Consider the following 15029-nt stretch of genomic DNA (forward strand, 5'->3'; position numbering starts at 1 on the left):
TACCCCAAATGCTGCCCTCTTGATAATGGACTCATATGTTGACAATGGCACGATCCATTGAATGTAAGAGAGCCACATCAAACCCTTTTAATTAATGGACAATTCTAATTAGTTCGTTATCTTCCCCCCCCCCCCATTCATTCTTTATTCATCTTGGGTGGAAGCACAAGTAACCACCCATGGATGATATCAGCTCACAGAAAGGAGGGTAAGAATGTTGTTGGACTCAGGCTGTCTGGGCTGCAGTCCAATCAGATTTCAGTATTTTGCATGGCATTCTTACAGCCTCACTTTGCCAGGCATCGGGGAGTTGAAAAACAAGTCCCAGTGGAACATGCTTAAATATATCTCATCGTATGAGAGGAATCACAGAGCACTGGATGATGTAATATTGACTGCCTGTTAGTAAAGAGAATAAGAATGTCCGCCAAGGAAGTAAGCCCCAGAACAGGCGATGACGAGGAAATGATGCGACGGTTGATATAGTGCATGAAGATGTCAAGTTACATGACATGTGGACCGAGGGGCTGCGGCAGCACCTGGAGGGGTTACAGTCGTCTCTTTCCAGACGGGACAGATTGTCCCCTGCAACATTCGAGCCCGTCTATCACACTCTTCTGTTGGATCATCTTTATTTTCGTGTGTCTACATGCCGCCAGCAAGCAACGTGGTCTGAGTCAGAACAAAGCCTTGCTGCCTTCCTTCAGCTCACTGAGAAGGTTTTTATTTCTCTGCCCCGAATTCCATGGAGTCAAATCAATGCTTTCACCATAGTTCATGCTTGTTAATGAGGAAAGAGGCCTATCCCCGTCACCTCAATGAGAATCTCAATAGATTCTCTGCTGTTGTATTCCGCGTATTTACTACTCAGATGTTTTTTTAACTGCTTTACCTCTGAGCAGTACCGTTTAGAGGCAGTTTCCAGGTGTACAAGTCTCTGTCCTCTTCAGCGCATTTCCGCCTCATGGTTTGTCTCCCTCCATTCAATACCTTGTTGACGTTTTCAAGGAGGGGAGAGGGGCCGAGAGGGGAGGGAGCCAAGCCAGTGCATCTCAGTTTATTTACAACCGAGTAAGTCACTGAGCTCTGAGAGCCTGAAGCAAATGCAGGGCCAAGCGTTTGAAGAACAGCCCACTTTGTTCTGACAGCTTTCCTGCGTCAGCCATCCTCACAACCAGATCACCATCATAAAAACATCTAGGATTCGGGGAGTTTAACACACACTTTCCCATAACGATTCTCCCCGTAACTCTGTGAGGAAGCAGGTCACCTTCTCACAGATGGTTGGAAGCCTGCGGGTGGAGCTCACCCAACACACCTACTGAATTTGTTCCGTGTTAATAATATATCAAGCTTTTTCAGAAAGGTAGAGCATCATTTTTTAAAATTTATTTTATTGAAGTATAGTTGATTTACAATGTGTTAATCTCTGCTGTACAGCAAGGTGATATATATATATATATATATATATATATATATACACACACACACACACACACACACACACACACACACACACACACACATTCTTTTTCATATTCTTTTCCATTCTGGTTTATCACAGGATATTGAATATAGTTCCCTGTGCTATACAGTAGGAACTTGTTGTTTATCCGGAACATCATTTTCTTAAATGCTGTCTCTTTTCTCATCCTAGAACTCCAGAGTTCCCCTGTGGCAACTGTATCCCAAATCTGCCATGCTTCAAAGCTCCAGGGTGTACAAAGAGAACTTCGGAATAAACTTTTCCTGTGAAATTTGACTTAGGGGACTTGGGATTTGAACTCACCTCCTGGACATCTCTCCTTTGCCTCTCAGGCACTGCTTTAGCTCTGCCCTCTCACCTTGGCCTGATGACGGAGCCTCTGGCCCGTCCTGACTGGTCTTCTCCGTACTGGAAGCCGTAGGCATGAGGCCAGTGTTGGTGATGTGAAGGGCTCTCCTTCTATCCGTGACTTGCCCTGAGGCAGTCACATTTTTTTGTCATCTTTTCCCCGGTGTCATATAAATCAACTCCACGTGATAAATACCGAGTATAAACATTGCAGTCACCCCTGAGATTCAACCACCTTCCTTTCTGTCATTATTAATCACTTGTGTAAACACAAGTCAACAAACCACTTGTGTTTATGGTAAGGTGGGTTTCTAGACACTTGGCCAACTTAAAAGAGACAGAGAGAAACTCAACCCACATCCTAAAGGAGGAAGCTTCAATAAAAAATTGGATAAAGAAAAACTTTGAAGCAACCACTGAGCCTGTCCCGTAACCCCAGTCAGTCCTGGGTTGGGTGTTCTATGTGTGCTCGTTCATTCAGCTGAGGACAACTGTGAAGCCTAAGTTATCCCTATTTCAGAGAGAGGTCAATAGTTCAAGGTCACCTAGCAGTAAATGACTTGGTCATGACTCAAGCTGGGTTGTGTCTTCTCCATCCCTTCAGGCTGCTTCTCCAAATCAGTGCACTCCAGATGAGACCCAAACCCTCAAACTCTGGGGAACTATGGCAGAACAATACCATTGAGCCCTAGGTTAAGTTCTTATACACGTACATCTCAACAGTGGGACTGGCCATTCCTACCTCTGGATTGATCTGAGGCATGTTACCTGTCTCTGAAGACAAGAAATCTCAACCTCCTGTGTCACGCCAAAGGATACCATGTTAATTCCGGTTACTCAAAGGGCCAGCAATGAACTTCCTTGCCTAGAGAGAAAAGCACAGGTCTGAAAGGTAAGAGATGTCCAAGTTTTGCCCTAACCAGATCCCAGCAAGTCACTTGATCTTTGTGGTCTTGCTTTCCTCTTTGAACAAGTTGGAATTCACTCAATAAATAGTTTCTTAGCATCTACTCTGTGCCAGGTACTATTCTAGATGCTGGGAACATAGCAGTGAACCAGACAAACAAGGTCCCTTCCCTCATGGCCCTTTCATGCTACGGAGGAACAGAAGCAATAAACAAATAAATAAATGTAAGGGTTCCAGAGAATGATAAGACCTTTAAGGACAATAGGCAAAGTGAGGTATTTTAGAGCATGTGTTGGGTTCGGAATAGGGTGAGGGCAGTGATTCTTCAGAGTAGCCAGAGAAGCTTTCTTGGAGAAGAAGGCATTTTAGCTGAGAGCTGTACAGTGAGGAGATAGCCATTTGGAAGAGTACAGTCAGGGGAGAGCAATCCATAGAGGAAACAGTCAATGCAAAGGCCCTGGGGCAGGAACCCTAGTGATGTGTTCAAGACACAGAAAGGAGGTCAGTATGAATAGAACATAGAAAGCAGAATAGGCAAGGTAAAGAGTGGTATAAGATGGCAGGGCCAGATCCTGTGGGGCTTACGGGCCATCGTTAGTAATAATGTTTGCCTTCCTAACCCGACAGCATTACTGTAAAGCTCCGGTTGGATAACACTTGAGATGGGAAGGAAAGTCCTTAAAACAGCTACAGCCTAGACAAAGATTGCGTGGTGCAGCCCTAGGTCCTGTCAGTGTTTTATATTTTCCCCATTTTTTGCCCACGTCTTTATCAATGGCATGTATATACAATCTTTATTAAATTACTCTTACCCTGGGGTTGTTCAATCTGGATGAAGCCAGGGATATTTGGCCCCTGCTTTTCCTTCTGATGCTGTTTTCCGAATATAGAGAGCAATACAAGAACGGGGCATTCATGGAAGGGATGTTACCCCTAAAGGCATCGCAAGCAAGTACAGGGCAAAAACTGCATGGCTTACTTTAGCGGAGAAACAAACCACATATAGCTATTTCATTGTACGTATACCTTTTTTCTTTTTTTTTTTTTACCAGATGTTAATGGTTGGTAATTTGGGAAAGAAAGAAAAACCTTACGAGAAGAGATAACTTCTCCATATCCTCTGACTTCTGATGAAGTTAAAATGCACGTGCGGACAAAAAAACAGGCAGGCTGCCCTCTGTACCCATGAAGGACCACAAAAGAGAATCCAGGCTGCCGGAGAATGCCAACAGAGCTCTGGGAACATGGAAGTTCATTAAAAATGTAAAATAAATATGACGATTACATGTGGTTGTCTTTGGGGCATTTCGCCTTGGACCTCAAACGTGTTGGAAAACAGTACTGCAAATGCCATAATTATTTTAAGATACAAAATGATTTAAATTGCCTAATGAATGCAGACCCTGACAGCAGCCTGCATAAGCCTGAATTTATTAGCATGTTGGCGGGGGGGGGGGGGGTGGTCGGAAACAGCTTTATTTATTAGCAGCAGCATCTGCACTTTGTTCTCCTCCTCGGCCCCTTCAAAGACAGAATGTCCAAGAGAGCATGATCATCTAGAGGCAAAATACACCTTCACATCCATTAGTGCAATTAATTCTCATCACTGGCATGTGTTGCTGTTATCTTGCCTACCTTCCCTGTATTTTATCTACAAGAAAGCTACACTCACGGAGGTTAACTGTCTTGCCTAAGATCACACAGCCCGAAATGGTACAGTCACTTAATCTAGTTCTTCGGTTTAGTAATCCTCCCTCCATGATTTCATGCCGATGGAATATTACCATTTAGCAGCTTGATCTCAAGTGATGGGTCCTGTTAGAAGGGAGATTTTTTTTTTTCAACTTGGTGTCTAGCAGTTTCCAGGAATAAAGAGAATCTGTGTAGAAGAGCAGCTCTGTACATAGAAGCCTTTGCTGATTCATCAATGTGTCAGATCAGTTTTTGCCAAGGACACTCTTTCTCCCCTCCCTTTCCCTTTCCAGCCTTTTACTGGCAAACTGACCTTGCCATGGTTTTGAAACCGACATTAGCCGTCATCTTTCTCCAAGGGCAACAGGTCTTGCAAAGGTAATGGAGTTCCGCAGCAGCTGTCTCCGTTTGCAGGCTCCTGAATGAGAGGCTATCTCGGCCACCTCTTTGTTCTCCAAGAATCCTTGTATTATGGTTGTTGTGATTATTTTCTAGTAGAGGATGGAGATTACAGCCATTTGAGACAGTGCCAGAAAAACATGTTTTCTTTCATTTCGCGATCATTAACCTTACCAATGAACATTTACTGAGTACTTACTGATGCATGATACCAAATCGACTTTGTTTTCCGTTCTATTCCAGGGACTGTAGCTCTGAGATTGATGCTGGTTAGAAGGCTGTAAGTCTGTAAACCGAGGAGGAAGTCAAGATGCCAGCATGAGATGACAACCCCAACTTCTGAGCAAGATGCCCCCAAGAAGAACGTGACGGAGAACCGTGGCCAGGCCAGCTCTGATCCCACCCAGTGAAACCTCAGAAGACTTGATCGGCTTTTTCATTTGGGGTTGTTTGGGGAAGGCTGGACTAATCCTAGAGAATAGGGAGTGAAGAACATCAGGAAACTGACACCCAGTTTCATACCAAAGGGAGCATCACATCTTCTCTATCCCAGGGAGCAAAAACTCTATCAGTCTTCCACTCTCTGCCTGCTTTCTCTGGGACCCGCGCACAAGCCTGTCATTCCTGGTGGTTTCTCTAGCACCGTCGCATCCAGGAGGGAAGATTTCGTATTCATTATCTCCCCGGGAGGCCTGGCCAAGAAGTTAGGCAGCTCTGAGGGATGGGAAAGGGACCCAGACTTCTGCAGAAAGAATGAGCCTTCCTTATCCAAGCAACCCATGCAAGGAAATCAGCCTTTGCACAATACCCATTCCTGGAATTGCAGATGCCAGATGATTATTAATTGCTTCATTTCTCCCTCTTCATTTGAAAATTATTTCAGCTGGGATGTTTATTTTAACCCCCAGGTTATATCTCATCTTTTCCCTAATACGACTAGAAACAACTGAATTTATTTAGAGAATAGAATCACAAATATTATGAATTTAAAGAGGCCCAGTGGTATGGTATCATCGCCCATGTTCCCAGATATACCTGATTTCAAAAGGGCAAACCTAGACAGTTCAGCTCAGTAAATATATAACAAGTCTATATTAGACTCAGGGCAATAAAAATATACTAAATTCCTACCGTATTCTGAAAACTATGCTAGGCTAACAAAGGTGAGGAACTTAAGTCACTTGAGGAACTCACACTCGGTGGGAGGTTATACTTTCAATGTAGCAGAGTTGGCTATACAGTTGATGAAGAAGAAGAGCATGAAGGGGGAACACTACACTCAGCCCTCGAGTCTGGGGAGACTTCCTGGAGTTGAGTTGGGTCCCTAAAGACAAGTAGAAATAAGTCAGTAAAGGAGGATATAAAGGGCACTGCAGAGAACAGTGTGAGCAAAAGCAAGACATGGGTGACAAGTTGGTACTCGATAAGTAATACACGAAGTTGAGTGTCACCAGAGCATAAGTGCAAGACAGGGACGTAGGACCTTGTAAATAGTGCTAAGTAGCTTGGATTTTATTCTGTGGGCAGCAGAGAACTGTAACTGAAAGTGGGGTCCGGCTGCTCTCCACTCAAAAGCCAATAAAGAGGCCAGGTTGGTGGGAAGGAAAGTTTGCTCTATTTTGAATGCTGGCAACCAGGGTGTTGGGGGGGGGGGGACTCCTGTCCAAAGGCCGACTCTCCATCCCGCACCCCCAACCCCTGCCCACGACCAGTGGGCAAGAGCTTTTCTAGGATGAGGGAGGGGCTACACGTAGAAACAGTGCAGTCAGCTCTGACAGTCATCTTGAAATTGGTCATGCGGTGGTCTGACCAGCGTCATCTTGATTATTTTAAGTACAGTTAATCTTCAGTTCCAGGGTCGGTTTGTTCCCACTTCCTTGAGGCCAGTTCTCAGAATTGTGGCAGCTTAAGTCTGGTCATCATGTAGTTAACTTCTTCCACCTGGTGGGAGTTTTAGTATCTATAAAACAGCTCACAAGCTCACAGGATATGGCTCAGAATATTATCTGTAGCTCTTGAGAAGGAACTAAAGGTCCTTGACTTGGCTTACTCACTAAACTATTATTGTTTTGTCCTGTCTGACTGCTTTTCTTGCTTCCGCATTTTCTCACTTCTCTGATTAAACTTATTTGTTGGCTAAAGTTTTTCCACAGGCAAAAGGCAGGTGGAGGACATGGGGGGCAAGGACCACAGGGTGCTGCTCCATTTCAGAACCACTGTAGGGACTTGGTAGGAGAGCAGAGTAGTCAGAGCCCTACGTTAGATGGATTCCCTAACTGATATGGAGGATGGATTTAAGAGAGGCAAGACAAGTTGGCATAGGGTACCTCTCACTGGTGGTACATATTAGAATCATCTGCAGAATAGTTTAAACTCTATATTTCGTCAACTTACCCCAGATTTTTTTTTTTAAATATGCATTTTTTAACACACTCCAGAGATTCTGAAATATACCGTCAGCCAAGGACCACTAATTGGGAGATTACATTGTAATAGTCCAGATGAAAATGATTAGGACCTGAACTAGGACCATGAGAGTAGGAAAGAGGTGAAGAGACAGAGTTGAGAACTATTTTATAAATGTAATCAACAGAATCTATTTATTTATTCATTTATTCATTCAACAAGTATGAAGCCAGGCACTGTGCAGGATAGTAAAAACTCAATCATGAAAAGGACTCAGTCCCTGCTATTAAAGATTGTATAGTCTAGTGCAGAATTTCTGCAACACATAACTAATCTTTTTAGCAACAGGAAAATAAGCAAAGAAAAAATTCCTGAGATTGTCACCGTGAACCCGCCCTGACATGGATTTGCAGCTTGGGTGGCCCAGGGAGCTTCAAAGAATTTGGTTTAGACACCAGGCAGAACAACAGTAAATCCTCTTTAGAGAAACACTTTTTTGGGGAGCCTCAAAGAACCTCTACAGATAGTTTTTTCAAGAACAATGAGCAATATACAATTAAAATAATAAAGTAAAAATATAAATAAAGCAAGCACATAGGAAACAGACTACAGAAATAGACTTGTAAAGACTTCAGATATTAGACATTCAGAACATTTATATATTCATTCTCTCAAAACTATGGAATCTGTATTTAAACACATAAAAGAAAAGCTTGAAAATAACATCAGGGACAGGAAACTGTAAAAAGTGACCAGCCAGATGTATAAGGGCTCATTTGAAATAAAAAAATACAGTAACCAAATGAAAAACTCAGTGGACCATTTTAACAGTAGAACAAACAGAGATGAAGAGAGAATTTCTGAACCGAAAGATAAGAAGTTATCTATAAGGGGACAGCAATTTTTTTTCTGTAGAGCCAGAGAATAAATATTTTAGGCCTGAAATCCATATACTCTGTCACAACTACCCTGTCACAGACAATATGTAAGCAAAAGGGCGTGGCTGTATTCTAATAGAACTTTATCTACAAAAGCAGGCAGGGGGACAGATGTGGTCCATAGGCAGTAGTCTGCCAACCCCTGGAGTCTAAAAATGAAGCCTAGAAAAGAGAAACATTTGCAAAATAAGTAACAGATGTTAAGAAACAAGGAAGACAGAAAGATGTCCGACATGTTGAACAAGTGTTCCTGAAAGAAAGTGAAAAGACAATGGGGCAGAAGCAGTATTTGAAGACATGACTGAGAATTTTCCAGAACTGATGAGACAGTTTACTGATTGACAAAGCCCAGCAAATCCCAAGTAGAATAAATAAAAAGAAAATCACACCTAGATCCACATCATGAAACCGAAGACAAAAAAACTAACATGCAAGCAACAGAGACACACAGACATAGCACACCTCCAGGGACCCCGGATGTACACTAGAACGCAAATGAGCTCCTGGAGTTGTGTGAGGTGAGAGCCCTGATCAAGCTGATAGCTGATTTCTTAACAGCAATGCAGGACACCAAAAATAGGGGCAGTAAAAACCTACTTTGAGGTCTGAGAGCATCTGGCACAGTGCTGTACAGGTGATTGGGGAGCTAATCCCGGATTTGGGGGGACAATGAGGCTTGTATAATTTGGGGACCTTCTTTCTAAAAAACAATGCAAAATTACAAATAGAAGATTAACTACAAGCAAATGGATGAGGCCTGTTCAAGTGAGAGGCCCTGAAGTCTGAGCTTTATCGGCTTCATGGTGAATCCACCTCTGTAGGTGCAGCATGTTCTTCCTTTCCAGTGTCCCAGCTCTTTTCCTCCAGCATCAGCCTTTTCCCAACATGGGCAGCAGAATGCGTTGCTCATCCCGGGCATGGCCTTGGAAAGCTGACCCAGTGCTCTTTATTGCCCCATCCTTGTTCAGAGATCTTCTGAGTCAGACCAGAGGAGATTCTTAAACCTGAGTCTCTAGCACATCTCCGGGGCCTAAAAGCCAGTGGGGTTCAGAAGTTCTGAACAAACTATAAAGCATTTGTAAACATATGCGTATACTGACCCGAGGCTTGTGCATGCCTGTGTACCTCATTTGATCTATTCAGTGATACTTTTCATGTTAAAAGAGAATAGCTTGAATTCTTTTCCTACTTCTGCATACCCAGTACCCTCTGCCCTCATCCAGGCTCTCATCTCATCACTTCCCAGCATCCAGACTGGTCTCACCACCCTCATTCTGCACCAAAACTTACCTTCCCTAAACCCAGTCTCTACAACAGTTTTTCTCAACCACAAGCCAAGGGATACAGTCAGCGTGCAAAGCAATAAATCTCCACCCCTGTAAATATCTCCCTCTGGTTCAAAAGATGGGGCAATACCTGGGCCATCTCCGTTGTTCCTCCATTGCCTAGAGCTCCCCGGTGGCCAGCACCTCACTGGGACCCCTGAAGAATATGCCTGCTTCCCAGGGAATCCACACCTGCTACTGCTGTTGCTGCCAAGCAAGCCACACTTCAGTGGAGCCCACCAGTGGGAGGTGAAGGAGACACAGCCCTGCACCCCAGAGAGGCCTGGGAGATCCACCCTATGTGATCTAGTTCAGAATTGCCTTATGATCTGGACTTCCCTGGTGGTCCAGTGTTTAAGAATCCATGCTTCCAATGCAGGGCACACGGGCTCGATCCCTGGTCAGGGAACTAAGATCCCACCTGCCACATGGCGTGGCCAAAAATTACAAAAAAAAAAAAAAAGAACTGCCTCATGAGTGCACCCTGGTCACTTACTATCAAGCACAGACCTGCCCTGTGCAGCCCAAAGAAGCCGCCATTTGCTCTCTGTGTCTAGCACTTTTGTTGCACCTACTTTCCTTCCTTGGGGCATTGTGGACTATGGGGACCTGGGAGCAGTCGCCCTGCCTCCCGTGTTCTCTTAAGTTCATTCTCCCCACTCCACTCCTCTCATCTGAGAATCCAATGCCCTCGCTTTTTTCTAGAGAGAGTGAGGACTTGCCTTATAAGCTGATCAGCCTGGGCTCTCTCCAGCTCAAGGGGTAGCTTCTTCAAGATCACCCAGATACCTGGACGTTTGAAGGAAAGTTCCTCCCTGATTGGTTAATGCTACACATCTGTTATACAAGATCTTTCTTCAGGAATCCATGGCTTATACAATGTGATATGCCAATTACATCTCAATAAAACTTGAAAAAGAAAAAATATACGGGTATATGTACATGATATCTTTATCATTTCTTTTACTTCTGAATGTTTTAGATGAATTTATGATAAAAGGTGAGATTTTTTAAATTCAGCCTGATGATCTTCACCTTTTGATCAGATCATTAGAACATTTACACACACCAGAATTATCAGAATATCTGGTATATAGCTTTACCATACATCTTATCATTTCTAGTTGCCCTCACCCATTTCTTGTTTCCTTTTTTCATTCCTTGCCTCATTTTAGAGTAATTACTTCTGGTATTACATTTTTCAATCTTTCTTTGTATGGAAATTACACATTTTATTTTTCTTATCTCATGGCTATATATAAAATTATAACATGCAAAATTATCAAATTTAAGCTTAAAAAGAAGAATCCATGGACATTTATTAATTTAGAAAATGAGCGCCTCTGGCTAACTTTGAAGACCCCCTGCTCTGACTGCGCCCTCCCTTTCCACACTTGCCTGCCAGAGCCCAGGTCTGAAGCGGCCGCTCCCCAGCCCTACTGGCTCCTCTCTCTTCTCACGTCCTTTCTCCTTCCTAGAATTGCTCACGTGTTTCCCTCCCCAGCTCCTATCCTCTTAGCCAAACCCTTTCCACCCACCCCAAAGCTCCTCTATTCCTCAGAGGTCCCCTGACCCTCTAGCTGCTCTTGACCTTGCATTTACTGCTGGAGCATTTGTAGTCCCTGTTGTAGAATATGTTACTTTGCAACTGTGGTTCTCAACCCTGACTGGGGTATTTTTAAATAATATATATCCTTGGGCCCTTACCTTGGAAAATCCTTATTCTGGAGAGTTTGGGAGCTTTGGAAAGCTCCCTGGGTGATTCTGATGTACAGCCAAGGATGAGAAACACGTCTTTAGAAACACGCTATCTTGTGATTTTATGTAATTGTCTTTTATGTCTAAGCCTTGTTTTCCCAAATAGACTGTAAATTTATCAAATACAGAAGCTATCGCTATAATTTTTCTGTACCTTTCACATAGTCTTGTCTACCAGGCATAAGTAGGTGCTCAGTGGCAACTTAAATGACGAACTGATTGATTTAGCATGATGTCGGATACTGAGCTCTTGGATAGGAAGGAGGAAACCTGAGATCTGCTCCTGACTCTGTAACTCACAAGCCACTATCCTCTCTGGATTTCTGCTTCCTCATTTGTAAAATGAGGGTGATAATTAGGTTTTCAAACTCCTGGGAGTTTAAGGAAATAGTAGAAGCTCATGAGTTGTTTTCAATATTTCAAAAAGCCATAGAAACTTATGGATTTCATATCAATTTGCAGATTAGTAATCTATCAAAATACACATAGATGAATGACAGGTGAGAAGAAATAATAAAAGGAATCTTTAGTTTGAAAAGGTTTAAAAGTACTCTGAAAATTATAGGACTCCATGCTTTGGTTTGCTCAATGTTTAGGATCCAGATCCCCTGGGAGAGAGAGTAGAACAGAGTAAAGTAAGAAATTTGGAGTTAGACTGACTTGGGTTCAAATCCCAACTCCACCACCACTAGCTGTGTTACCTGGAGCAAGTTTTCTTCTCTGAGCCTGTTCCTTCATCTGGAAAGTCGACATATTGATAGTACTTACTCTATGGAGTAGTAGCTCCATAGAGCTGTTATAAGAATAAATAAATTGATACACGGAAAGCCTTTAATGCATTGTCTGGCACATAGCAAGTGCTCAATAAATGTTACTGGGAATATACCTGGTGTGCTAGTCTGCTCAGGCAGCCAAAAATAAGACCACAGACTGGATGGCTTAAACAAGGGACACTTATTTGGTCACAGGTCTGGAAGGTGGAAGTCCAAGATCAAGGTTACTGCAAATTCAGTTCTTGGTGAGAGTTGTCTTCCTGGCTTGTAGATGGACACCTTCCTCCTGTATGCCCACATGGCCTGTCCTCTGTGTATGGGCAAGGAGAAGGAGAGAGAACAAGCTTTCTGGTTATTCTTCTTATAAGGACACTAATCTTATTGGATCAGGGCCCCACCCTTATGACCTCATTTAACCCTAATTACTTCCTTAGAGGCCCCATCTCCACTCTGGTTGAAGCCACACTGGGGGTTAAGGCTTCAACATATGAATTTGTGGGTAGGGGGGGAACAAACATTTCAGTCCATAACACCTGAATGAGAAAAACACTCAGAGCCAATGCCAAGGAGAGAAAGGAGAGTCAAAGAAGTCACAAGAAATATTTCTCTCAAGAAACGATCTGTCTCCTAGGCTGGGGAGGTTCATAACAGGTTTTGGAACAGCCCTTCAGCTCCAGAACCAACCAATGTGTTTGACAGCAGTCACTGTGGTGCAGCCTGCATCATGGAACATGGGACTGGGGTGGGGGAACCCAACCGTTCCCAGGGCCAGGCTTCTCCCACCTCTGTGCACATTTACATCATTGGGAGGATGGGATAAAGTGCCAATTCCCAGGCCCCACCACCAGAGATTCTGAGTCGGTCAGGAGACTTCTGCATTTATAACAAATCCACAAAAATACTGCTCTAAGGAAATTATTCTAGAAGAAAAACTCAGAGCCCAAGTGGAGAGGAGGAGGGAAGCTGACTATGATGCTTCTGCCTGCTGGGGTGGAAGCAGGTGTGTGTGATCAGGAAATTCAGTGTCAAGAGGCAGAGGGCGGGGTGGGGGGAGGACCAGGCAAGCTGGCTGGGCAAGGATAGGGCACACAGTGGGGGTAGGGGACCAGAGGGGGGAATGATACGTGGATGACTACCTTCAGAGGAAGCCAGCCCTGGAGAGCCGGGGGTTGTGGGGTGATGTTCGGGTGCCTGTGGTCAGCTGCAGGAGCCTAGGGGTCCTGAGATCTGTTGGGGTGAGTAGATCAATCACAGAGAGCCCCCACCTTTGGCTTCCTTCCGGTTGGCTTTGTTTGCTTCTAGACTAACTTTTTTTCCTGTTACCATCAACCCAAGTAACTTAGAGGCACTACTGATTATCATATGAAGTCCAGGGCTTGAGGGTGCTAACGAATATGGTGCGGGCCCAGCATTGCTACAGTGGCATCTGGTGTCTAGACTGAAAAGAGGCAACATGACCCGAGAAGAGGAAGCCCCTGTTTTCACAAAGACAGTTAGCTTCCCTTGACTACTTTTTAAAATTATTTTTCTGTTCTTGTCCATCTGTTGTTAGATGCACCTCTCCCCAGATGATTGAATGCCATGATCACAGGCAAGACAAATGTTTGATGGTTTGGTGGATTGTCATATGCATGACACATGACACAAACCTTGTTTGCCTTTCCTGAAACTTATTTCTGCAATCACTGCGAGTCTAGGTCATATTGAGAGAGAATTCTCAGCCCAGTACTTTACCCTGGTTTCCTAGCCATTAGGGTTTCTAATATTTCACATTTTCACTCTGGCCTGTACTTTTCCACCATGCTTGGAGAGGAAATGCACCTGCATTGAAATAGGAAGGGAGCCTTGTGACTTCTGAACCTCTTCTCACCCTCAGTCCTTATCTGAAATTGGATCCAACTTGAGAATTTTAAAGCTCAACTGAGGAAATCAGGGATAAGCATTACAAGTTCTCCATCCAGAGTCCATTTTCATTTAAGGCTGCCAAAATGAAGCTACTATTATTAGTTTATGTTCAGATTAATCAGATGGACAGTGCCCTGGATTATATAAATGGGGATAGGAATGTCAAGGGGGACATTTGGTTGGGAGAACTTTTTCCCATCCCCTTTTTTCTGCCTTGACTTATATACACAGCCCTTATTGCCACACCGTGTTACTCGCTCATTTACGAAGGAGGAAGACTTGCTAAACCATTGGGTAGGGCCACTGCATTGACACATGCTAGGTGGCTGCAAGCTCTGTTTGCTGCAGCTGAGGAAGGCCCAGCCTTCAAGGGCAGACCTGGGGGATCTCCTTACCCTCTTCCTGCTCTCCCAGCTCTATGCGGGAATTGGGACAGGCAGGCCCTTCCTGTTAAGAAGAAGTCTTTGGCCCTTTTTTGGCCTTCAGCCTAAGTCACATGCTCCAGTTCAATTTAGCTAAAGATATCTTGCTCAGGGCAGATGGGGTGGTAATGTTATAAATGGGAGCTTGCTCAGATACTAATAAATCTGGTTATTATTCCCACACTACTTATCTTTGTATATATAATTCCATCCAAAGGAAGCGTCCGTCTTAGGATTCAGGCACCAAGTTCTCTACCTTGAATCTTTATCAGAATTCTCCCACAGTCGCTGAATATTTACTAAAAATCACTTTGTGATCCTTAAGTCCCATGCAGTTTTTCCTCTGCTCTCTAAGTAACATCCACACTGTACATCATAAAAAGTCTAAGAGATTTTCTGCCACTTTAGGTGTAGGCTTGCAAAGGCAGCATGTACGAGGTGGCCCACTTTTACTTAAGAACATCACCTGTGTTTGGATGCATCATTTCCAAATGATTTGTGCAAACTTTGGTCTTAGCCTTGTGATGAGCCTGTAAGAACCTGGTATATTTCACAGATTTCATTTAGGAGTTCACCATCTTTACCAGCTTAGACATGAGGTCATCTACCCCACCACTGAGAAGTTGCCAAAGTATCTGGGTCTTAGAGGTGATCTGGTCTACATCCCACC

The 15029-nt window shown here is 43.8% G+C and overlaps 1 protein-coding gene across 12 annotated transcripts in view; it reads right to left on the reverse strand.

Annotated features, from left to right (window-relative positions):
- The window catches only part of SPACA1 (sperm acrosome associated 1), a 203611-nt gene that overhangs the window by 96346 nt on the left and 92236 nt on the right, over positions 1–15029 (reverse strand). For 3 of the 12 annotated variants that reach the window (XM_082406000.1, XM_082405995.1, XM_082406001.1), the window contains one exon: positions 2603–5303. The exons of 5 other annotated variants lie outside the window; for them this stretch is intronic. The gene's annotated coding sequence lies outside the window, so the exon portion shown is untranslated. Of the gene's footprint in view, positions 1–2602; positions 5304–6026; positions 6157–15029 lie in introns of all 12 variants that reach the window. 4 more of the 12 variants (XM_082406004.1, XM_082406003.1, XM_082406002.1 and 1 more) reach the window with 3 other exon arrangements.

Source organism: Balaenoptera borealis (assembly GCF_965194805.1).
Source record: "Balaenoptera borealis genome assembly, chromosome: 9".
In the NCBI taxonomy this organism is placed as follows: domain Eukaryota; kingdom Metazoa; phylum Chordata; class Mammalia; order Artiodactyla; family Balaenopteridae; genus Balaenoptera; species Balaenoptera borealis.